At 35.7% G+C, this 25,731-nt stretch overlaps 1 long non-coding RNA gene across 1 annotated transcript in view; it reads left to right on the top strand.

Moving 5' to 3' along the window:
* LOC129397743 (uncharacterized) overlaps positions 1–25,731 on the top strand; it is a 155,516-nt gene that overhangs the window by 115,077 nt on the left and 14,708 nt on the right. Inside the window, exons 7-10 of the long non-coding RNA XR_008625333.2 lie at positions 15,137–15,231; positions 16,648–16,768; positions 22,179–22,240; positions 23,687–23,778. This is a non-coding gene — a long non-coding RNA (uncharacterized LOC129397743). The remainder of the gene's footprint in view (positions 1–15,136; positions 15,232–16,647; positions 16,769–22,178; positions 22,241–23,686; positions 23,779–25,731) is intronic.

Below are 25,731 nucleotides of genomic sequence, written 5' to 3'. Positions count from 1 at the left end.
TGCTATGTTGCCCAGGCTAGTCTTAAACTCCTGGCCTCAAGCATTCCTCCCACCTTGGTCTTTCAAAGCAGGGATTAAGGGAGGGGGCACTGAGCCCAGCCTGTTGTTATTTTTAATAATTATTTATTGAAATAATAATATTTTGAATATATTGCATTAAACAAGATACATTACTGAAATTAATTTTACCCGTTTTTACCATTTTAATGTAGGTATTATGGATTAACAATTACATATGTGGCTTGCCTTATATGTTTATTGGACAGTAGGTTTTGAGTTGTTGTATATTTTAAAGAGTCAATTTTGCCTTCATTTTTGAATGAAGAAATGTTAAAAGAAGTCCTTCATGCAGAAGAAAAATAATATCAGATGGAAATATAAATCTACGTAAAGGGGAAGGTCATTAGAAATGATAACTATATGGGTAAATATAATTATTTATTGTTTAAAATTACTTTAGAGGATAATTGACAGTTCAAAGGAAAAATAATGAATAATGAAAAATATTGTGGAGTTTGTAAAATAGATGGAAACAAATATACGGCAATAAAACCAAGTCCAAGAGGGAGGTATGGTAGTTGAAGTATATTGTTTTAAGGTTTTTGTGCTCTATGTTAAGTGCTACATGACTACTTGAAGGTAGATTGTGATAGCTAAAGATGTATTTTATCAACTCTAAAGAAACCCATACAAATAGTATAGCTAATATGTCAACAAAGAACATAAAGTGGAATCATACAACATATAACATTAATCCAAAAGGAGGCAGGACAGGAGGAGTACAAGGAAAACGTGATAATCATAACACACAAATAGCTATTTGGTAGATTCAAACTAAAAATACCAGTAAAATCTTAAATGCAAATGGTTTAAGTAACTCAATTGAATTTTCTTTTCTGATTTTTTTCCAGATAGATTAATAAAAAGCAAGACACAGCTTTGTGATGCCTACAAACATATAAAAATGTAAATAGGTTGAATGCAAAAGCATTAAAAAACCACACCATATTAACACTAATTCAAAGAAAACTGTAGTGAATTGAAGACAGATACTTAAAAAAAAAAAACTTACATATGAATGTTAACAGCAGCGCTGTTTATAGCTTTCTGTCTTCCAGAATAACTGTCAGTTGTTAAACATTTACCCGCATACTCCAATCTTCACAGATGCAGGAAAAATGTTTGACCAAATTCAACACCAATCCATGACTAAAAATGCATTGCAGGCTGGGCGTGGTGGCTAACACCTGTAATCCCAGCACTTTGTGAGGCTAAGGTGGGCAGATTGCCTGAGATCAGGAGTTTGAGACCAGTCTGGCCAACATGGTGAAACCCCGTCTCTACTAAAAATACAAAAAAATTAGCCAGGTGTGGTGGCATGCTCCTGTAATCAGAGCTACTTGGGAGCCTGCGGCAGGGGAATTGCTTGAACCAGGGAGGTGGAGGTTGTAGTGAGCTGAGATCGTGCCACTGCACTCCAGCCTGGGCGACGGAGCAAGACTCTGTTTCTTTTATTATTATTATTATTATACTTTAAGTTTTAGGGTACATGTGCACAATGTGCAGGTTAGTTACATATGTATACATGTGCCATGCTGGTGTGCTGCATCCACTAACTCGTCATCTAGCATTAGGTATATCTCCTAAAGCTATCCCTACCCTCTCCCCCACCTCACAACAGTCCCCAGAGTGTGATGTTCCCCTTCCTGTGTCCATGTGTTCTCATTGTTCAATTCCCACCTATAAGTGAGAATATGTGGTGTTTGGTTTTTTGTCCTTGCAATAGTTTACTGAGAATGATGATTTCAGCATTTCAACTAATGATGTTCAACATCATTAGTTGCTAGGGAAACACAAACTAAAGTCAAATCTCATAGAACAGAAACAATAAGTAAAGACAAAAACCGACAAACCATGAAGATGGGAGCAGCAAATGGAAATCTCATCCATTGATGGTAAAACTGCAAATGGTACAATCACTTTACAAGTGTTCCCTAGAAAGTTACCATATCCTTACTATACCTAGCAATCACATGGTAAAATCTTATGTTCACACAAACATCTGTATGCAAATATTAATATAGTTTTATTTGTTATTCACATAAATAGACAGGCCCAACTGAATATTATTCAAAGGAGTTAAACATTTTTTAAAAAATGGAATACTGCTTCCAGCTATAATAATGATTTAAGTATTAGACTTAATCTTCTACTGTAAACAACAAGCAAGTAAAAAAATACATGGAGTGACTGTTTCGTGTAACAATGACAATGGACTCTTAACTCTGAGAAAAGCAAAACAAAGATGGCGAGCCCCAATGTCACCCAAGTTTTCTGCTCAGTGGGTGTTTCTAGATTATGAGCACAGCGAGGGAAACCTAAATAGAGTCTGTTGGCCCTGCTGAGTTGGGGCTGGAAACTGGAATTCAGGGAAACTGAGACAGCTAGAAGTTTCAGGAAATAGTTCCAAAAAAGAATTACGTAGAAAATAGTTACAGATATCTGCATGGGGTGTCCTTCAGTATTTCATAAGAATTACACTGCATATAAATAGATTCAAACTCTGCAGAATATGACTAACATCCATTTTCAGGTGAGCAATATTGGTCCTCAGTATCCACTAACTTCTCCTAGATGGACTCTTTGCCCTAATCTTGGAGGCCAGGTACCATATGCACATTCTTTACCACACTAGCCATTTCCCCCCATCTCAACCAAATAAAAGCTTCTTTTCACTAAGGGGTTTGATAGCACCAATTGCCCAAAGAAAACGTGTTGTTAAGCGAACTTACTTGATTAAAAAATAATTGATCAATATCCGTCATGGACAGTAATAAAGACTGTGTAGTAACGGCAAAGAGATAGATACATGAATCAAGGGAACTATATAAAGAATAAAAAAAGGGAACTATATAGAGAATAAAAATTTTGACCTACAAAATATGGCCATTTGATTAATGTTAAAGATGCAAAAGCATCTTAAATGGAGAAAGATGAGCCTTTTAAATAAATAATGTTGGAACAATGGGTCATCCATTTGAAAACACATAAACCTAGACCTAAACTTCATTCCTTACAAAAGAGTTAACACAAAATGGATCGTAGATCTATATTTAAAACATGAATCTATAAAACTTTTAGTAGAAAACATAGGAGTCAATCTTTTTCCTCTGAGGTTAGGCCAAGAAATTTTAGAAATGACATGAAAAGCATGATTCACGAGAAAAATTTTTGGAAAATTGGACTTATTTTAAACTAAAAACTTTTTTTTTTGCCAAAGACACTATCAAGAAAATAAAAAGACAAGCTACAGATTGAGAGAAAATATTTGCAAGTCATGTCTCTGACAAATATGAGGAATTCCTAAACCTCAATAATAAGAAAATAACCTAATTAAGGGCAGAGTGTGGTGGCTCACACCTGTAATTCCAGCACTTTGGGAGGCTGAGGTGGGCAGATTGCCTGAGCTCAGGAGTTCAAGACCACCCTGGCCAACATGGTGAAACTCCATCTCTACTAAAATACAAAAAATTTGCCGGGCGTGGTGGTGCATGCCTGTAGTCCCAGATACTAGGCAGATTGAGACGGGAGAATTGCTTGGACCCGGGTGGCGGAGGTTGCAGTGAGCCGAGATCATGCCACTGCACTCCAGCCTGGGTGACAGAGTGAGACTCTGTCTCTAAGTAAATAGACAAAAACTTGGACACTTCACCAAAGAGTTATAAGTGCGAAAAATAATTACATAAAATATATTCAACATTATTATCCATTAGAAAAATTCTAATGAAATGACCACTACACACCTACTAGAATGGCTAAAATAAACAATACAGTATCAAGTGTGGTAAAGATGTGGAACAACCATAATTTTCATACATTGCTGCTGAGAATGCAAAATGATACAGTTAGCCTGGAAATAGATTGGCAAATTTTAATCAGTTAAATATATACCTACCACATGAGTCAGCAATACCAATTTTACCCATGTTCCTGAGACTAAAGAAGACTTACATTCACACAAAGTCATGTACGTGAATGTTGATAACAACTTTGTAATAGCCATACCTCTGCTGTGGATAGGGTCAGGGCAGAAAATAGCTAGGAATTTGGTTCAGGGAACTTGTTTCAGGAAGATGCAGAAGTGGCTACTAGGTACAAAGAAGGGCTTTGAGACAGCAGAAATGGCAAAATTGAAAGTACTACTAGGATTAGGAAAGCAGATGTTTTTGTGGCAGTTGGCATTGATTGATAACCATGGCATTCCTGCCAAGGGAAGTACAATAGAATGAGTGGAATTGACTTTTTCATATTTCAATGAGATGGTTGTTGATTGAAAGAAAATAGTGAAATGATTTTTATTCACACATCTGAATGTATGGACTCATATTCATTACATATATAACTCTTAACTTTTCTATTCTTAAAAATGTTAACTTAAAACAAGTCATTGAAGAAATACACAAAAATTCTCTGTATTTTTGGAGAAACTTTGTTATTCAGTTATATTATCTTGCTTTTTATCAGCTTTGATGAATTATTTGACCCTATTCATACTTGAAAAATGAGGGCAGAATGTAATTTTACGAAGGAGAATATTATAACCTACTAACATTCTATATGTCTTTTACTTCTCTAGTTCATTGACTGTTGAAATTGTATACATGTATGAATAAAAATTTATTCAACAAATGTTTAAGATTATTAATTAGGTACCTGCTAGATTTTGACACAGGTTTTCTAGCTCTTATTTCTTTTAGAAAAAAAAAGAAATAATGGAAATACGTTTGCTATTTTGCCTGAAGACACAATTATCTATGATTAATATTTGATAAAATTCCAACATGGATTTTGGGATTCCCACTAAGTTACCTGTTTATGTTCAGTAATATATGAGAGTTGCTGGGAAAAAACAGTTGCCTACTCTCAAAGTTAGATCTATCACTCACCTTTGACACAGTAGACAGTGATATATTGTTAGATCTTCCAGAAATGTGAGTTGGAATTTCTAAGACAGCATTAAATTGGTTTGAAATGTAATTATCTTTGTCAGCAGACACAGCATACTATATTGGGTAGCAGTTCATCAGAAACAGTTACTGTAAAACGTGTGGTCCCTCAGGGCTCTATTCTTGTCCTTTTATTTTTATATTTATATGCTTTTCATGGCAGTATCATTAATAGATCTGGATTTGATTATCATATCTATGCCAGTCTTACTCAGATTTACTAACTGGTTCTTGTAGAATCAAGTCATATGACTTCCCAACTCCTTCTGCTTTATTAAGACTTAGAATTGAATGATAGGGTTAGTTCCTTCAAAAGGATGTTCATAGGAAAACATTAATATTAATCTGTCTATTTTATGAATATTTTTCATATTGCACTTTCCTTCATCTAGATTATGACTTAATTAAAAAATTACATTAGAGGACACTATGCTGTCCTTATTGACTGCATTCTTATTTTTGTGTGGCACGGGAACTTCACAAAATATATTTTTTATTGTATTATGAATAGATGTTGTACAGAATTATGATTTCTTTACCCTGGAATTCTATCATTTTTGAAGCAGATGCAGAGTTATGTAAATCCAGTGGGACCATCCAATTCTATCACATTATAATAGAGTCACTAATAGAAATGTCCCTACAGCAAATTTTATCATTCTCAAGATTTGAAGTGATTACAAAAGTGTGATGGGTAATATAGTGTGTTTTAAAAAATGATCTCACAGTGAAATGCTGTGGTGGTCATATTTGGCTTACGGGACCAAGTTTCAACTCTTAAGAATGATCTTCAAGTCCGCAACCTCCCTTTTTAGCTGAATCACTCAATTTATTGTTTGTCTCTTTGTTTGTATCTATAGGTTATTAAGTTACCTACCAACAGGAGTAAACCAGAGATTCCCTAATTCTGAAAAATACATTAACCTTGCTTTTTCCCAATTAAAATATAATGTTAAATGAATGCCTCTCTTTTAGTTTTATTTCAGGCCACAAAGGCCATAATTGCAAAAAGAATTAGATATTCTCTTATCCTAAAGTGAGATGTTTTGTTATCCTTGCAGCACATGCTAAGAGACAGTAAGCTAATCCTAGAACTGCCTCCTGTCTCACATGTAAGCTATAACAGAAGAATTTTGAATACTGAGGTGGGGAGAGATTTCTTTGAAGATAATTTTTAAGTGTGCTCTGGATTCCACATTTGTTTTATGGAGCACAGAATTTCTATGCCGTCCTCTCAAGTGGATTTTTATAAGGCTAATACAAGGTTGGATTCCTTTGTGGGGTCCAGATCTGCTTCCCAAGAAACACCCACTTCATTTCCTCCAAACTCTGGAACTGAAGCTCATGCACAAGCAATTACTTCTCTGTGTTAAGTCTTCAGGAAGAGGTACCTTCAGCCAAATTCTATTTTCTTTTTAGGTATGGAGGTAAGGAGGTAAAGAGGTATTTTCTTCTCACCTCAGGGCAAGTGAAAGAAACTTCAAAAGAACGGCTCAGGAAGTTCAGCCAATTTTCGTTGGAATTTGAAGGATCTCATGACTCATCCTCACTCATACCTAAAAAGACAAGAGAATCTGGCTGCAGGTGCCTCTTCCCAAAGACTTAACACAGAGAAGTAATCACATGTGCTTGAGCTTCAGTTTCAGGGTTTAGAGGAAGTTAAGTGGGTGTTTCTTGAGGAGCAGATGTGAACCCCACACAAAGTATCCAACTTTGTGTAGCCTTTTAAAAAAAATTCCACTCAAGAGAACCACATTGAAGCGTGTAACTATTTCAACAGAGGAAGAGTTGTAAATGGCCAGCCAGTGCCAGCATTGTGAGAGCTACAGTGGGAGAGCCTCATCAGAAGCATCTCTATAGAATCCATAAAATCACCCAATGAGAGAGAAAACAGCAATGACTAAACAGCCATTCAGAGGGTACCACAGTATAATCCTCCACCCATATAAGACTAAGTTTTTCTTCTTAACTTCCCTTACCTATGTCATGTGTCCCAGGCCCTGGAAGCAGTTTAAATTGGATAGTAGTTTGATGTTATTAAAATATACTGGGCTGACCTAAAGTTATGGGGTCAGGAGAATGGTTGGGCATTTCAATTATTTAAAGGTAACTAGAAAAATCTATGGGACCTGTCTTTTTACTTCAGGGATGGTGAAAAATGAATCCTCACAGTGAATTTGCAGTACTTACAGTTAGAAAAAAATAAACTTGCTTTTTTCTTCTCTCCAGTGAAGTCCAGCGTATCCTATAAATGAGCTGCATTGTTGTAGTTGTTTTTCCATCATCTTCACCTGCACAGGTCAAAGTTCAACTTCCAAAATGAACTTTCAAACCAAAGTCTGTTCTGACTTTATGATAAGAATTTCTCTATGATATGATATTTTCTTCATGAAAATCCTTTCTCATTTCTACATACTTCCAAGGCACTTTGAACTTCTTTCACACTGACCTGTCTTCATGGATTGGATTGCTTAATAAAATGTAATAATTAAACACAAATAGAAATATAAGGAATGCATCAAAGGAGTTACAATAAGGAGCCTCAGTTGGATGCAGTTTTCCCTAAGGAAGTGACCTTCAGATGAGGAGTGAAAATGAGTTGATGTTAACCACCTGAAGTCAGAAGGATAGTGTGATTCAGGCAAAAGAAGAAGACTGATAAATTGAAAAAAAATTATGATTGCTAGAGTAGAGAGAGTAAAAAGAATGAAAATACTAGAGAGGTAGGCATAAATTTGATGATAGCCTTTCAATCCTTATATAACAGTGCTTGGATTTACTCAATATCTATTCACCCTTCTTTTGGTAACAAAATACCCAATTTTTAGCTGGGGATATTACCATCTGAAATAAATGTTAAAAATTTCAGCCTCCCTGCTGGCTAAGTATGGCATTTTTATTTAATTCAGGGCAATATGGTATGATGCAGTGAGGTGCATTAATTCTGAGATGGGTTCCTAAAGGGCGAGGCTATTTTGCCACCTCTCTCTTCTTCTCTATCCTGCTGTTTGGAATGTGGTTGGGTGGATAGCCATCTTAGATTGCAGAGCAAGGGCAAAACCTGAGGAATAACGAAGCAGCAACATAGAAGGATGCTGGATTGTTTGATACTGGAAGCAATGCTTCCATTCAGTCCAAAGCTGACTTTCCCAGACTTTTACATTGGGAAGACATTGTTTTCTATGTAATTTAAGTCACTCATGTTGAGTTTTGTTACTCACAGCTTAGCCATATACCTAGTAAAACCACATTAAAGATTTTTCACTTTATCTTATGGGCAAGCACTGAGTTGTTTATGCAAATGAAAGATAGATACTAAAGACTAAAGAATGGATTGAGAAGGGGGCCGGAGAAGGCTAAGAGTGTTTTTTCAGATGAATGGATGATTTATATGGCACAATAAGCAATGCAATTTTACAAAAGAAGAGGTATGGACTTACGTAATTGGAGGGAACTTTAAGATGTAGAACTGGAACAGGAATACAGGAAAAGAAGAAGACAGTTTTAGAAAAAAATTCCACTGTGTGTTGGAGAAGGAGGACAAAGAAACAAGGCTTGAGTGTTGAGAAATCATAGGGACTGAGACACCAAGATAAAATGAGGGCAGATGATATTAAAGCTCTGAGAGCTAGACAGAACAAAATGAGTTTGTTTGGGAAATCCATAATGAATCATGATGCCAATGCTTGAGAGGGCTGATACATCTTTAGTAGGGTTTTATGAATTATGAAATTTGATCTGGTAGTATTAAATAGTTATTAACTCCATCCTGGATAGGAGGGTTCATTGATCCCAGAAGAGTACCTAAATATAGTATATTGAAATTCTAGATAAATATATAATATCTATAAAATGTAATTTGTGTACAAACAAATTTTATTTGTATTTCACATAAGAATCAACACTGGCACCCACTCTTGAACAGAGAGTCACACATTACATAACATATGCAAAACATTCTGGGGACAGGAAGGGTGTTCCCCATCATCTTATGGTACCCTCAGTAGTTTGTTTACTTTCCATGCCTTGTTACTTATTATAGTTTAGGAGTATCCTATGAAGAAGATTTATAGATTACACTTTCTGGTTTTATCTAATCTTATTTTCCAAAGAGAACTAGTAAACTAAAAGAGTCCCATAGAGAAAGTTCACATCAGAAGCAACACTAATAGCACTGGCACAAGTAAACTATTAGAAAATTGTTGAGTTGGCAGTTCTTTCACCCTTAACTCAAGTTTCTTGTCTTTATTACATAGAAAGTTTAAGTTTTTATGCAACTTAACTTAGATGTTATAGATGTTATATCTTTACCTAGCATTCCAATATACTATATTGGGTATTCCTCTGGGGTTAAAGCAAGCTAACACTTAATGACAGAGTCAAACTGATTAGACCTAAATCATCACTTTTTTAAAAATCATACTTTAGCTTCTGGGACACATGAGCAGAACGTGCAGGTTTGGTACATAGGTATACACGTGCCATGGTGGTTTGCTGCACCCATCAACCCGTCATCTACATTAGGTATTTCTCCTAATGCCACCTCTCCCCTAGCCCCCCACCCCACAACAGGCCCCTGTGTGTGATGTTCCCCTCCCTGTGTCCATGGGTTCTTATTGTTCAACTCCCATTTACGAGTGAGAACATGCGGTGTTTGGTTTTCTGTTCCTGTGCTAGTTTGCTGAGAATGATGGTTTCCAGCTTCATCCATGTCCCTGCAAAGGACATGAATTCATCCGTTTTATGGCTTTATAGTATTCCATGGTGTATATGTGTTACATTTTCTTTATCCAGTCTATTATTGATGTTGATGGGCATTTGGGTTGGTTCCAAGTCTTTGCTATTGTGAACAGTGCTGCAATAAACATAACGTGTGCATAGTAGAATGATTTATAATCCTTTGGGTATATACCCAGTAATGGGATTGCTGGGTCAAATGGTATTTCTGGTTCTAGATCCTTGAGGAATTGCCCACTGTCTTCCAAAATGGTTGAACTAATTTACATGCTCTCTAACAGTGTAAAAGCATTCCTATTTCTCCACATCCTCTCCAGCATCTATTGTTTCCTGACTTTTTAACGATCGCCATTCTAATGGCATGAGGTGGTATCTCATTATGGTTTTGATTTGCATTTCTCTAATGACCAGTGATGACGAACTTTTTTTCATATGTTTGTTGGCCGCATAAATGTCTTCTTTTGAGAAGTGTCTGTTCATATCCTTTGCCCACTTTTTGATGGGGTTGGTTGTTTGCTTTTTTTCTTGTAAATTGGTTTAAGTTCTTTATAGATTATGGATGTTAGCCCTTTGTCATATGGATAAATTGCAAAAATTTTCTCCCATTCTTAGGTTTCCTGTTCACGCTGATGATAGTTTCTTTCACTGTGCAGAAGCTCTTTAGTTTAATTAGATCCCATTTGTCAATATTGGCTTTTGTTGCCATTGCTTTTGGTGTTTTAGTCATGAAGTATTGTCTAGGTTTTCTTCTAGGGTTTTTATGGTTTTAGGTCTTACGTTTAAGTCTTTAATCCATCTTGAGTTAATTTTTGTATAAGGTGTAAGGAAGGGGTCCAGTTTTAGTTTTCTGCATATGGCTAGCCAGTTTTCCCAACACCATTTATTAAATAGGAAATTCTTTCCCCATTGCTTGTTTTGGTCAGGTTTGTCAAAGATCAGATGGTTGTAGAAGTGTGGTGCTATTTCTGAGGCTTCTGTTCTGTTCCTTTGGTCTACATATCTGTTTTTTGGTACCAGTACCATGCCATTTTGGTTACTGTAGCCTGATGGTATAGTTTGAAGTCAGGTAGCATGATGCCTCCAGCTTTGTTCTTTTTGCTGAGGATTGTCTTGGGTATACGGGCTCTTTTTTGGTTCCATGTGAAATTTAAAGTAGTTTTTTCTAATTCTGTGAAGAAAGTCAATGGTAGCTTGATGAGGATAAGAGAGGACACAAAAAAATGGAGAAACATTCCATGCTCATGGACAGGAAGAATCAATATCATGAAAATGGCCATACTGATCATCACTTGTTAACCTAACTGTAGGACAGAAAATAAAAAATGAGCATATTCACTCATATGTCTCATACACTGATGGTCAATGATAAATAGATGTATTTGAGGAAGAAGCAATGAAGGATCCTGGAGACTAGTGGAGGAGCTATTTCTGGCTATTTTTAAGCTTCTCAATTTTTTTTTTCTAAAATTAAGTGCATATATGTAGGTGCGTGCTGCGATAACCCAAAATTAAACAAAAGAGAACAAGGATTAGGATAGGAAGGGAAAAGTGATAGATCTGAAATATATTTTGAGTGTTATTTCCTTTATGGTAATGCTCAAAATGTTTCATCTACCATAACTAGCAGTTTCTTGGATGGTGCATATAATGTTTTAAACTTTTACCTTACATTCTATTTGAAACTCTTAACGTGATTTTAACCTTGGGCTTGGAACTTTTCTTGTGTTCTTCCTACATCTTTTAGATTAGCAGAGCATTGTGACAGAATCTTAAAAATATAATAAAACTTTAGTCCTTTCTTGATTCAACAACACCCACTTTCAGTTTTATAATTTTATTCAATCTCATGTCTTCCACTTTGTAGATTGGTTCTTTAAAAAATTATTTTCCCAATTGGTCATAGATATAGTAAGAATATTGTAAATTCAAATGCCCCAGTCAAAAGAGGCAAATATGTAGGATGGGATTTTATTTACAAAATCAGGTATTCCCTGAAAATATTCCTGAGTTAAGTTATGGCTATCTTTAGTTTGCTCACTTCCATTTTGGCATGGAAGGGGTTAAACTACATATTATGGCTTGCTATGGTCTGTTGTGGCCACGAAATCACTCAATTTGGCTACTCCTTTCCGCCTCTTTAGATACTGGAATTGTAAGTAGAAGAAATAGTTAAATTATAAATATTTAATGTATTTGTCTTTTAATAATAATTTTGTTTATCAAACCTATTACACAATAATATAAAGAACTGCATAATAACACCAACCGATGTTTGTAGTCAAAATAAAATCTAAAAATCTAGTTGTAGGTGTATTTTAAAGCAAATAGAATGTCCAATGGCTCTTAATTTTTAGTAAACAGTAGCAATTGGTCATGAATTTGAGATGTATGAACCCTTCCTGGAGAGGAGACTGGGATTACGATTCTAAGCTAAAAGTACATTCACCTTCAAATTTGGGAAGTCCATTTCCTTTTCATAAATTAGTTTATATCAACTAAAAATTGATCTCAGAGGGATCCAAAGACAGGTTTCTCTTTGTTTTTAGCACCTTGTTGGAGAAAAGTTTGTAACATTGAAGTAAAACAAATTAAGTGCAACCAGAATCTTCAGAAACCATTTGGGAGCCAAAGAATGTCTGACTGATGTCATTAAGAGAAGGAGCAATAGTACTTTGTGGACTTTTTGATACTCAGTCTTGATCTCTGACTTAAATATTTACCTGTAAATCTTTGTTTTGATTATTTTTTATGACTATGTTATAAAGACCTTTCCTAAAGAATTGCTCATGTAAGTGTGTGTGTGCATGCATGTACGTGTATTGCCAAAATGAGCGTTTTTCTTCCTACTGCCTGGGAAGATCATACTCAATCATTAGTATTTACATAGCACTTGTTTCCATCTAATTCTAAGAGCAGAGGGATTCTGTTTTAAAGTCATCGGTAAGACAGTTTGTTTTTCTATGAACATACTGAAATTATGCACTGGGCAAATTAGTGAATTTTACCAAATATGTCTCAAGGATAAATATAGTAATTTTCACAGTGAATGTTTTCCATCTCTCAGGAAATCTATGTTTGTCATGAAATGACAAGTTTTTTTGGAGGGTTGGGGGAATGGGGTGGTTGTCTTTGAAAACTGATTTTAAATTTCATTAAATAACAAGGCAAACCTGAAAAATATTTTACATTTAATGGAAGAATTTAAGCATGATCTTTTGGTGGAATGCAAGTGGCAAAAAAATTTAACACATCTCCTGAAGAAACAGATTTTCCTTTTCCTGGGTGATCATTATAAACCGTAACTTTAAAATTTTAAATTATGAAAAATATCTTATCTTGGGAATGAGAATTTATACCAATAAACTATTCTTGTAACGTTGTAACTGAGAATTAATGTGCTTTTATAAGATGATAACTTTACTATTTTTCTGTGCAGTAATGCCAAAAAATAATCAGGCTTAAAATATGACTTGACTTGTAGTGTAAATTGGCATAAAAGATTTCATGTTTGTGTCTTTACTGCTATATTTTTTCTTAAGAATGAAATGAATAAAATACTAGCTGGAGAAGTACCTAAGATTTTACACCTACTAAAAGCATATAAATAATATAAAATCCCATGTGTACAGATGACCTAAATTCTTCCTATATCTTACAAGTAGCTCTCTGTATAGACCCAGATCTTCAAATCAGTTATTAAAATTATAGTGAGAGTTAACTTTGAGAATGCTCACGTGCTAATTACCTGATAATATTACAGGGATGTGAGCTGAGAAATACTTGAAAAGTATAGCTATAATAGAGTTCTCCAAATTATTTCTCTAAGAAGTATTCTTTCTGGTGGAAATTAAAAAAACAAAACAGAACAACTGCAATAATAAAACAGCAACAAAGCAATGGTGAAGTGTTTTGTAAATAGTTTCCCCAAATCAAATTAAAGTGGCAAAGCTTTCATTTTATGTCTATGTCTCTGCTCTCTAAGGATTTTTTTTCTGTTTGGTTTGAGTGATCTATATAAGGAGGCTTTAACAATTAAACGCTGTTGAAGTGAACTGTTTGTTTTTCTTTTTGTGTCTTTCTCCTGTTTATGTGACACCTCGTTTAGGGAGACCTTACCTTACGGCCCGGTTTTTCTTTATGCCAAAGCTATGTGGATTTTAGTGGTTAGTTGTTTAATATTTGACGTCATACTGTAGTCACTTTATGTCTTCAGCCAATTTCTGTTTAGAAAGTCTAATTATGACAATGCTTAATGCAGAAAGTAAAGGGCAAAAAAAGCCAAGCATTTTTTTTTCTCATAAAATTGCAATGTTGTCAATCAGAAATCATGTTACAAGTGGCTCTCCTATCATATCCATGTGTAACAGAGCACTGATTGACAAGAAAGATTTTATAAATTGATATGATTCATCATTAGCTTTTAACTAGTTTTCTGACTGACAGTTTAACAAAAGAAAAATGACACCACCTAGGGTTAAGAATAGTCATAATAATAATAACTTTTTTTCTAGAGGATATTAGGGCAACTGACCACACATATGTTAAGTTATATAGTGTCTCTCACTAATCTACTACTAATGTTTAACTATCTCCTATAAAACTGATGCTACCAATATAAAGTAACTTATCATGATTGACAAAAATTCCACAATGGTTGTTTCAATAATTTATAAGCTAATTCATTATTATTTTCCTACCAATTGGCAGGATTTTGTGTTTGCACCTGGAAGACGTTTGAGATTCTGCATAACCCAGGTTTATTTTCTGTGTTTGCAAAATGCAGGATGTTCCCTTTAATAACCTGAAATTTTAATAAGGGCCTAAGAAATAGTTGAAAAAGTGAGTGAACTTGTATTTAAATTAGGTCTTTGAGAGCTTGGAGATTCTAAGTTGGTGAACTCTAATTAAATCCCTTAAGGCCACTGGGTCTGCCTCCCTAGTTCTTGATGGTGAAAATAAGGTCTTCAAAAAGAGTCCCTTGGCAGTATACAAGTGGAGGGGAAAAAATCCTGCAACCCTTCACTATAGCATTTTATAAAGCCAGAATTCCAGAAGGAGTTCCAGACAAGGAAAACAATAGAGACTGAAACTCGAGAACTAGTAAAGCAAGGAAAGTAAGGGAAAAATAATTTGGACAGAGTGGTTATTCAAGAAGAACATCACTCATTCAGATCAGAGCATGAATGTAGAGCAAGACAAAGGGGCAAATAAGATATACTAGAGCTGGTAACAACATAGCAAATCTTAGTTGGCACATTTTGTAATTAACATTTCCAGTAAGAAATGCTCAAATACAAAACTGCCATTTTTTAGTTCTGACATTATAGTGGCTTTTTCCTCAGGGCACATTTTCCATATAAATATCTAAGCATTTTTTTTTTCTTTCCAACTAGATTTCTGTACTCATTTGTGTGGATGAATTTAACTGTGATGGTGGGAGCAAAACAGGTATTGAATCTACTTGGAGCCAAGAGGAGATAAATAACAGGTAATCAAAATGTGGACATTGAACTTGGGTGTATTTTCAGCATCTTTGCCTATGCAACAATACAGATATACGAATTGAGAGGGTGCTTCTTTATTTCTGTCAGTATGCTAGAGGGTGAAGGTAGAGGGAAAATTTGTACTTTCTCCTTAACATTTAAAATATTCTAAATAGTGTTTCTTGGTATCATAAAATTCACAGTTGAACCTCCTCATCCAATTATGAACTAAATAATCTAAATCACCTCCTAAAAAAAAGAAAGAAATATCAACTTTGCAGATAGTTTCCCCTGACTCCCAGATATTCAGTTAATACCAAAATACCCAGTTTGGCTGCCAATATGTGCATAATTTCCCCCATATACCTCAGTCTCATTTCTTTTCACCTTTTGGCATTTGCACTCTGTTTCTGAGTCTTTATTTCAGTAGATTAAAAGAAGATAAAGATCTGCTAGTGGTGGCAAAATACCCACAGAGGTTCCTCATCCAGTGGACTCCTGTGAAAATCGACAGAAAGCTAATTGAAGAGGAGAGGCACGCTGCTTGGCTCTCATTAGTCTATTCCTGTGCCATGTCCACGTGGACCAGTGCATTCTTTCATAGCTGATTGATATGTGATGCCCTCACACCCCCCATCCTGACCAAATGTTCTACAAAGTAGGAGCGATGTAGGAAAACTTGGAATTTATACTTTTGTAGTTTGCTCTACTTTTTATTTCAAAAGGCTTTTAAAGTTCTATGAACACTATTTAGATCACTTGTATGTCTAGATGGAAATACCGATTCTTGATGCTCTGAATAAACCCCTAACCCCAAAGGGATATTGAACTACTGGGTGCTAGCTTTGTTCTTAAGTATAAGTTCCAAAAAGTTTTATTTACTTTTTGAACTCTTTACTAGGATGAAAGTATCACAGTGCTTTTTTGGTCTGCCACTTAAGTGGCTTCATCTTTTCTTGGGGGAAAAAAATGAAAGTAACAAGCAAAATATAGAGGAGATTTTAGTTTGTTCTTTGATCAAAAGGGTCATTTATTGATCTGGGGCTTAAAAGGAAAAGATCTGTTTTGGGGAAAGTCATTGTACTACCCACAGTTTGAACTCTTCTTTTTTACTATCTATTAGAGTATGATAAGTCTACATTTTTTTTTGTAGAAGCAAAACTCACAATTAAAATAAGAACTCCATTATCACTATGATCATATGACTGTTGTAGTAAACTTGCAAAACTGAAAACAGTCAATATCTACATTGACTGAAATGCTCGTAATTTATAGTCTTAAATAGAGATAATTTCTTTTAAATTGTAGCTTTACATAATGATTTGTTTGGTTTCTTCTTTTACTTCAAATAGAAAAGGAAAATGAGTTGAACTTTAAAATTAAATATCATCTACTTTCTTTTCTACCCCTTCACTTTCCAGACTCCAGGAATCAGCTTGAATATTCTACAGAGGGTGGTCCAGTGACTATAAAATAAACTGGAAGCAGAAATTTCTGTAATTAATTCAACTATAGAGTCATTACGTGAACTGGAACAAGTTAGTAAGTCCTTCCTATACTTGTTTAATTCTTGGAATCTTCTAATAAGGGAAATAAAAAAATCAGTGCATTGATAAAGTGAGGTACATAGGATATTTTATAGAAAAGACATTTGACTTAATAGCATCATACCTAAATATTTTTGGATGGGTGTATAATATATCTATATAAAGAGATAGATACATATCTATGTATGTGTGTGTGCATATGAATTATTGTCATAAATTATGTACTCCAGTATGTTACACAAATACTGAGTAAATACATGGAAATTTGTTGATACAGCTTTCCCAAACTTTGTTCTTTGGACTACTAGTGTTCCATAAGATATTGATATGTATACTTTGGGGAAAAATTATACCTGTTGAAATAAGAGGGAAATTATTTTTTATAGAGATTCACACTATAAATTAGAATATTAATGACTCTGAGAAGGAATTTAGAAAGAAAATTTTTGCTTCTAACACTTACTTGATCTCATCATAGTGTTTAAGGTAAAACCTTTATTAAAAATTCAATCACTGTTCCAAATATACATTCCAGAAAAAAACTTTATATGGGCAAAAATACACATTTTAAAATATCACAACACTCCTGTTTAAATATTGTCCCAATTATTTATTAACTCTAATACCAACGGAAAATATTTAGCCCTTTCTTGTATGTCAATCCTTATTTGCAAAATGAAGATAATATTTATCCTGTGCTTGTTGTAAGTGTTTATAATATATGGGCTGTGTGATATATCAACTTACTGCGCATTCCACTTCTGCTCTGCTATTTTAGTTGAGTTTTCTTTTTAGTTCCTCTATTTTGATATAATTGGATTCAATGTCATCGTTAAGTGAGTTCCACATGGGAAATCGTGGGTTTCAAGAGGTTGTCAAAGCAATACACAAAACTAAGCATCTATGTCAGCTAATAATGTGTTTGGCTACAAATGACAAGAAATCTAACTACAATGGCTTAAACAGTTTTTGTTTGTTTTTCCATATGTGGGAAGTCCAGAAAAAAGCACTCTTGGGATATTATATGTAGCAACAATAGCATTAGGGACCAACACTTCTATCTTTCTGCTCTTTCATCCTGGGCATATTGATTTCCTCTCCTTACTTGTCACTTTAGTGACTAGATGGTGAAGGTGCTGAAGCTGGTGAATAAGTGGTGATTGCACCTTCAGGCATCATGTCTGCATTCTGGAGAGAAGAGTTCGGGAAGAGTCAGATACTAAGCCAGCCCTATCTGTCATGTAAAACAAAGCTTTTCCAGAACCATCCAAGCCAGAACTGGTGCAGGTGGCATCCCTTGCTTCAAGGGAGGCTGGGAAATTTGACGAAAAGTGTTGTAGTTGAGACAGACCAATCATCATTCATTGCGCAGCTCTAAGCTTATCACTGACTCTAACACAATTGTAGTTTTCTTAGCAAGAAAGACAGAAGCAAAATGATATTATTTGCACAAATTGACTTATGTCACAGATTCCCTTTTAAATGCATAGATTAATATGACTCAAGGATAGCATCTGGAATTAAATAATGACCCAGAAAAGTTTTCATGTTTAAGGTGGAGGAAGTCAACATTAGGGAATTTGCATTTTTAACAATCCCACGTGGTAATTCTCACCAAATGGCTTTGCTTGCCAAGCTCTCTAGAACATGGAGCCAAATGCACCTAATTTCAGTGTGCAGGGAGAGTAAGGAATAAGGGCAAGCAGGCAAGGAACAGATGTGGAAAATAAATGGAATGCTGTGTTTATATGTCTGGCTACTGCTTCCCAATAGGCCATGATGTTACTAGGCAGGTGTAACAGCTCAGCACACAGTATATTCCTGGGCATGCTTTATGAAATTATTAAGTTGGAGGGTGAGGAAAAAAGAAGAACTTTATCTTCTTGGGTCCCCTTTCCTTCTCTTTCCCACTGGTCAAAGCTTTCCCCACAGGGAATTAGCACTCCATCAATTCCAAGTTACATCATTCTGTCCCTTTGCACGCCAACCTCTTTGATGCAGAAGATGGTGTGTCAGATCTCATGTCCTGCGATGAGACATTCCACTAAAATCCAGAAGCAGAGGGAAAGGATGAAAACTCCAGGAACGCAGCTCGTCTGCCTAGCTGTGTGGCAACTGCCAAGGGAGAGAGGTGATGCTGACAGAGGGAATGCTTTGTTGGGCCCCAGTGGCAGCATCTCTGTCCAGAATGGGAGAACCACAGAAGTCTGCAAATGATAATAACTTTTTTTTTTTGTATGATACACTACATTTGAGAATTGGTGCTTTAGAGTTTAATTTATCTCTGGAGTCTGGACTGACTTCAAAGTCAAAAGATCCTCATGCCAAATAGCATTGCCCCGTATAACTTCTACAAAAGTCTTAAGGCATAACAGGTTTCCTAAACCTTCATTATAGGCTGTATTGTTGGCAGACAGTGGATCACACTGGTTTAGTACAGGATTTTGGTTTCACACACAATGAGACTTGAATCTGGGCTGTGCTGTTGTTTATCTTTGTCACTCTGGGCAAGCCATTTTTTAACCCAGCCTCAATTACATATATATATATTTTTTCACTAAAAATGCGAAAGTATTAACAATGCTTTTCTTTAAGGCTTGGGGAGGATGGTATCTGACAGTCTGTTTAATGAATTTGGTATACAATTTTTTGTCAGATATAACTATGCCATTCACTTTCGCCTTCTTTCTTGAAGATAATTTCTAAAATTTCAATAGCTTTGCTTGTCAAGTGGATCATGCTTCAACAGTCTGGAGGGCCACAGTGAGTGGGGAATTTCTGGGTTTTGTCTTGTTCTCTGGTCTAGGTAGGTCAGAAGAGACCACACAACTCCCAGACCAATTCCACTTTGAAAAATGCAAAGTACTGAACACATTTTGCTTTCCCTGGGGAAAAGTCTCAGGTAACATATGAGAATGTTGAAATAACACCACACCCACCTCTTACCAGAGCAGCTAATTTAAAATCACTTGCAATCTGGGAGAATTTGTCTCAATATCTTCTTGTAAGAACCTACGGCTAACTGTTTGGTGAAAGGTTTCTTGAGAATAGGATCTTATCCAAGGCTTGTGACAGTGGTAACTTAGAATGAGGCTACAGAGATCTAATTAAAAGGTGATTTCCTAACATATGGAGTGCCTATGTGAAATCAAGAGAGTTTTCTGTGCTGGGGGAGAGGCTGACCCTGTAAATTCTTACGACATTAGGCTTAAATCTTAGCTGCTAAACACCTTTCAAATATTTATCTCTTCCCAAGTAAATGTACTCCCTGCAAATCTCTATTTGTTGACTTTTATCCCAGTTGGATCGACTTTGGGGACTGTATCACTGAGACCTGTGCATTAAGTGGTACATATGTTGAATAAACAGCCAGACAGCTACCAACTGTCAAGCTGCTTTACTAGAGTAGAAAAAATAAGCACATATGCCATGTTGAAAAGCAAAAGAAAAACAAAAGTTTATAATAGAACTAGGAAATGGTTCAGGTAAAATGCAGTCACATGCTTAGGTGCATGATTATTCTTGAACATACCATTATAATTTTTTGGAGGAGAAATGATAATCCAGGAATGATCTCAAATGTAGCATTAGATATGAAATCTCCGCTGGTGGCTCATAATTCATTAGTGAATTAGTAAATGGAAAGGGACACAAGGTATGTTAATACAAGCAAAGGCTGGAATGTGTGCTCAGTGAGGAAATGTAGGTTTGATTTTTTTACAAGCAGCAGATGGAAGTAAGGGGACAGGTTGTTCTTTACAGGTATGGATGAAACAACAGAACACACCAGCTTTTCTGGCAAGGGGACTGGAAGTATTTATAGATAGTTTTCCATCGTGTTGCCACCATCATTGCTCTCCTATAATACCACAACGGAACAACATTGACTATGCATCCCAGGTGGCCACCTGCAGAGCAGAAAGGATCCTGGTCACCAGCAATTGATTTGTGCAGAAGACATAGTAGCCCTGTTATTTTAAAGGTTGTCTCAGCTTATTTTGGTAAGGCAATAAACTGAAGTTATAATCATGAGTGTCAGTTCAGGTGCTCTGGAAGCAGGTAGCAAGCAGGTTACAAGCGCAAAAAATGTACTGGAAGTAATACACATTTGAGATAAAGAGGAGAGGGGAAAGATGATGAAAAGGCATCAAATGATAATGCAGATTTAACACTTAGAAAAGGAGCAGGGAAAGGAAGGAGAATTGGATAGGAGGGGCCTCAGAGTACAGTGTTGCCCTGGCAAAGTTTCAGCCAACTCAGTGATTGCCCTAGAGGATTCCATGATAGAAAAAAATGGCCGGGCTCTAGAAGAGTACTCTGCCATCATTGGTGAGCACAGCCCATGGAAAATATGTGTTCTTAAATTAAATACCGGGCAGATTCCAAAGGTGGTACAACCAAAGGTTGTTGGCTGATTGCTCTTCTGTGGCAAGTTGTCTCTTGATAGGAGAACTGAGTGGAACAACTCTGTGGCTGAGACAGTAGACTTTCAAATATGACGTTGGAGTAGACTTCTAAGAAGGAGTGACTTTCACACTTTCATTTATAATAAAAGGCAAATATGACTTGGTCAATGTGGATTCTTTTATGAGTTTATAAAAAAGCCTCAAGATAGTAAAGCACTCTGTGTCAGCCTCTACTCATTTTCCCATCCATTCTTTTTTGCATGGTTTGGAAGCAAAACATACTAGACAGTCAGACAGAAATTTTCCTAGGGTGGAAGAACACTATCAAATTATTATTTTTTAAAATTTACTTTAAGTTCTGGGATGCATGTGCAGAATGTGCAGGTTTGTTACATAGGTATACATGTGCCATGGTGGTTTGCTGCACCTATCAACCCGTCATCTAAGTTTTAAGCCCTGCATACATTAGGTATTTGTCCTAATGCTCTCCCTCCCCTTTCCCCCCACCCCCCGACAGGCCACAGTGTGTGATGTTCCCCTCCCTCTGTCCAGGTATTCTCGTTGTTCAACTCCCACTTACGAGTGAGAACATGCAAACACTATCAAATTCTAAGAACACAAATGCACTTTGCTTGTTTAGTGATGAAGAGTCAGGAGAACCGAAGCTGAAATCCTGGTTTTGTCACTCCCTAACTTTAAGAAATTGAGTAACTTAATTTCTCTGTGTTTCATTTTCTACATAATAAAAAAAGCAAAAAACAAACAAGCAAACAAGCCAGTATCAAACAGTGTTCATTTGATGAGTGATTTTTTGAAAGATTTCCTCATTCTAGAAACTTTTATTTTTATAAGATGTTTGCTGTACTTTGTGTTAATCTTAAACACTGAGGAAACCCATCTGGCTAATTCAGGGTAACCACCCAGTTTCAAGATCCTTAATTTAATCTCATCAGCAAAGTCCCCTTTGCCATGTAAGGTGACGGAATTCATATGTTCCAGGGATTAAGACATGGCATCTTTGGAAGGCAAAGAATGTGGGCAGCCTGGAGAAGCTGGAAAAGGTAAGGAATAGCATTCTTCCCTAAAACCTCCATAAATGTAAACAGGAATAGAAAACTAACATGCTACTCAAGCTACCTGAGTTTATTTCTCACTGCACTAAGTTTCACTCTCCTGACAGATACAGCCGGCCTTCCTCTTATCCCTAGGTCGGGTCTGCTGATCTGAGTGACTAGCAGATGTCATATTCAATTAGTCTCCAAAGTGTCTCTTGCACAGCAATTTTTTGGCCTATCTCTACGCCTTTGCTTGTGTTCTTTCCAGTTTTGGAAATGACTCAATCATTGGCTCTGCTTTTCAAATCTCGGGTATTACTTAAGGTTCTGATAATAACCTGTGTCCTTCCTGAAGACTTTTCTACCTACTCCAACTCACTCCAAATGCTTACAACTGAGAATTCCAATTATTTAGAATCAAAGACTGGCATTTTTGCTCAAAATGTTTCATATTAGCAATATCTCCTCCAATCCAAACAGTGTCAAACTCCTCAAGAGCAGGGACAATCTGTTATATATCTTTTGTGTCTCATTCAGCCTCAGCCAATGCTACACAGCCAGTGCCAAATCAGTGGTAAATTAGTACTTTGTTTATTGAGAAATAGTAAACATTTAAAATATAAATACCTCTGGGAGTTGATTACATCCTTTTAGCTATCAACATTTCACTGTAGTTTATGTAATAAATGGAAGTAAATTCTTTTGTATTAATTAAATTTTAGTTGACAAACAAAATTGTATTTATTTATAATGGACAACATGATGTTATGAAATATGTATACACTGGGGAATGGCTAAATTGTATTAATTAACATACGTGTTACCTCACATGCTTATCGTGTACATACATATCACTTCAAATCTACTCTCACCAATTTTAAAGAATACACTATGTTGTTAACTACAGCCACCAAGTTGTACAATAGATCCAAAAGATCTTTTGAAGTTTTTCCTCCCATCTAACTAAAAATTTGTATCATTTATCCAACATTTCTCCCTACCCCGGAGCTGTGGTCCTTGGTAACCACCATTCTATTCTCTGCTTCTAAGAGTTAACATTTTTGGATTCCACGTATGAGTGAGATTATGCAGTATTTGTTCTTTGCCTGGCTTATTTCACTGAACACAGTGTCCTCCAGGTTCAACCATGTTGTCTTTCCTTATTTATTTTAAGGCTGAATAGTACTCTATTGTTTATGCACATCATATTTTCTTCATTCATCCATCCAGTGATAAACCCTTAGGTTGGTTCCGTATCTTGGCTTAGAAGGGGGACTAGTGGGCTTTCTAGGAAGCCATTAGAAGGCTTGGAAGCACTGGTCATCAGGGGAGTAGGTGGAGGCACCAGTTGGGTGGATAAACATAGGGAGAGGGAAAGTAGAAAGGCCAGTTTTGTCGATTTCACATTTTACCTTGACTGTCCACGTGTTTAATATATCCTTGCATTCACAGAGTCTATGTTCTGAGAAATGAGGTGGTTGATATGATCGAAACTGGAATAAAATGTATATTTCATCAAGAAACAGATGGATCTTAAGAATCTGGTAAAAAAAGTAGAATTTGGCATAGTTTGAATGTTTGCATGTAGAAAGAGAATATTACATTGTGGCATTTCCCATTTCTTTTTACATGTGAAATTACAGTGAACTTATAAAAATCCCCCTGTCTTTTTTTTTTTTTTTTTTTTGAGATAGGGTCTCACTCTGTCATCCACGCTGGAGTACAGTTGTGTGATATCAGCTCACTGCAACCTCTGCTTTCTGGGTTCAAGTGATTCTCCCGCCTCAGCCTCCCAGGTAGCTGAAATTACAGGCGCACACCACCACACCTGGCTAATTTTTGTATTTTTAGTAAAGATGGAGTTTTACCTTGTTGGCCAGGCTGGTCTTGAACTCCTGACCTCAGATGATTCACCTGCCTTGGCCTCCCAAAGTGCTGGGAGCCCAGGCCCACTCTGTCTCTTTATACACACATGCATACATATTATGTGTACATACTTAACCACATCATCTATCTGTCATTGCTTTCCATTAATTACATTGCTAAAATATGTGAATAATTTAAATTTTAAACTTTAATACTTATGAAAAGGATAACTGCATAAAAGTGAAATTAAAAATACAACCATAGGCTTATGTTTCCAGATAGGTTTTGAAAGATTACATGTGTTCAATCATAACGTATTTCCTTTTCCAACAAATAGCTAAAATTTATTCTAACTCTAAATGGTTAATATTATATATACAAGATTGAGCTCTGAGAGTTTATTAGAAAAGAAAGTTTACATTTCATTCTCCCTTCAATGGTTTAATAAACAAAATTACTTTAACATGACTTTCAATGAGCAAATATAGTATTTACATTTTTGATCTACAAAATTTCTTTAACAAATTGGAGTGTAACTAGTACTGCCAGTTTTTATATATTGGTGAATAAGGTTTGTGGTAGTTAATTATCATCATTCTATAACTGAATAACTCAGAAAAATTATATATTACCAGCACAACCAAAATAAAATAAGGTTATTATTATATGTCCTCTAACTGTTCTTAAATTAAACACTTTTTAAAAAGTATTTATTTTATTATGCTTTATGAGTCAATGCATTGTCCTATATTCCGAGTATAAAGAGATATTTAAATAGGACTTGCTTTGATGAACTAACCACGAATTCTGAGTTTTAACATGTATGCTAAATTTTATAAATTTGGTGTGAAAATGAATAGGAATTCACGTGGGTTGTAACACAGAGATTCATAGTATCAGAAATTGAATGAATGCTCCACTCAGAGTGTTTTAATTTCCATTGCCTATACTCTCTCGTATTTCATCTGAATTCAAGAACTCATATGCCATTTACTTAATTGTGTGTATTTCTCTGCTTATAGTCTATATTTCAACTTGGGAATGAATTTCACGTTTCTTTGTGTCCCATGCACAAAGTGTGTTGAACATGAGGTTCTTAGTAAACAATTGATTGACTGCTTCAGGTTTAGGTCCAGTCCACACTGAGACCAGTCTGTGATAGACTATCTGGACATCCTTATTAAACCCAAGCATTTGGAAAAATGAAGTCCTTCCAGTTCTTTTTTTGACTATCTCCAGGAAAAGGATGGTTGTCTGGTTATCTGGAGTTAGCCAAGAAGTCTCTGATTTTCAGAAATCATCCAGTGTAATATGAAACTCATTACATCACAAATAACCCTGCTTTGAAATGAATTATTACCTATACAGATCCAATTTAATCTATACTTCACTTTTCTTCTTGTGGGTGATTACTATGTTATTCCTATTGTCGAGCACAATGCCTCCTACATATTGGAGACCTTCATAAATATTAGTTGAAGTAAGAAATAAATGATGTATTAATGTTAATGAATCATCAATCTGGAGTTAAACAATCCTACAGGATAACTGGCATTTTCCAGGACAGTCTTTGAGAAAAACCTTCAGTTACTTCAGAAAAGGGAACAAGACCCCAGAGGTCTGTTACATTG

Source organism: Pan paniscus, chromosome 4 (genome assembly GCF_029289425.2).
Source record: "Pan paniscus chromosome 4, NHGRI_mPanPan1-v2.0_pri, whole genome shotgun sequence".
Taxonomy (NCBI): Eukaryota; Metazoa; Chordata; class Mammalia; order Primates; family Hominidae; genus Pan; species Pan paniscus.
Note: the sequence above shows the minus strand (reverse complement) of the source record. Positions and strands in the feature narration are given on the sequence as shown.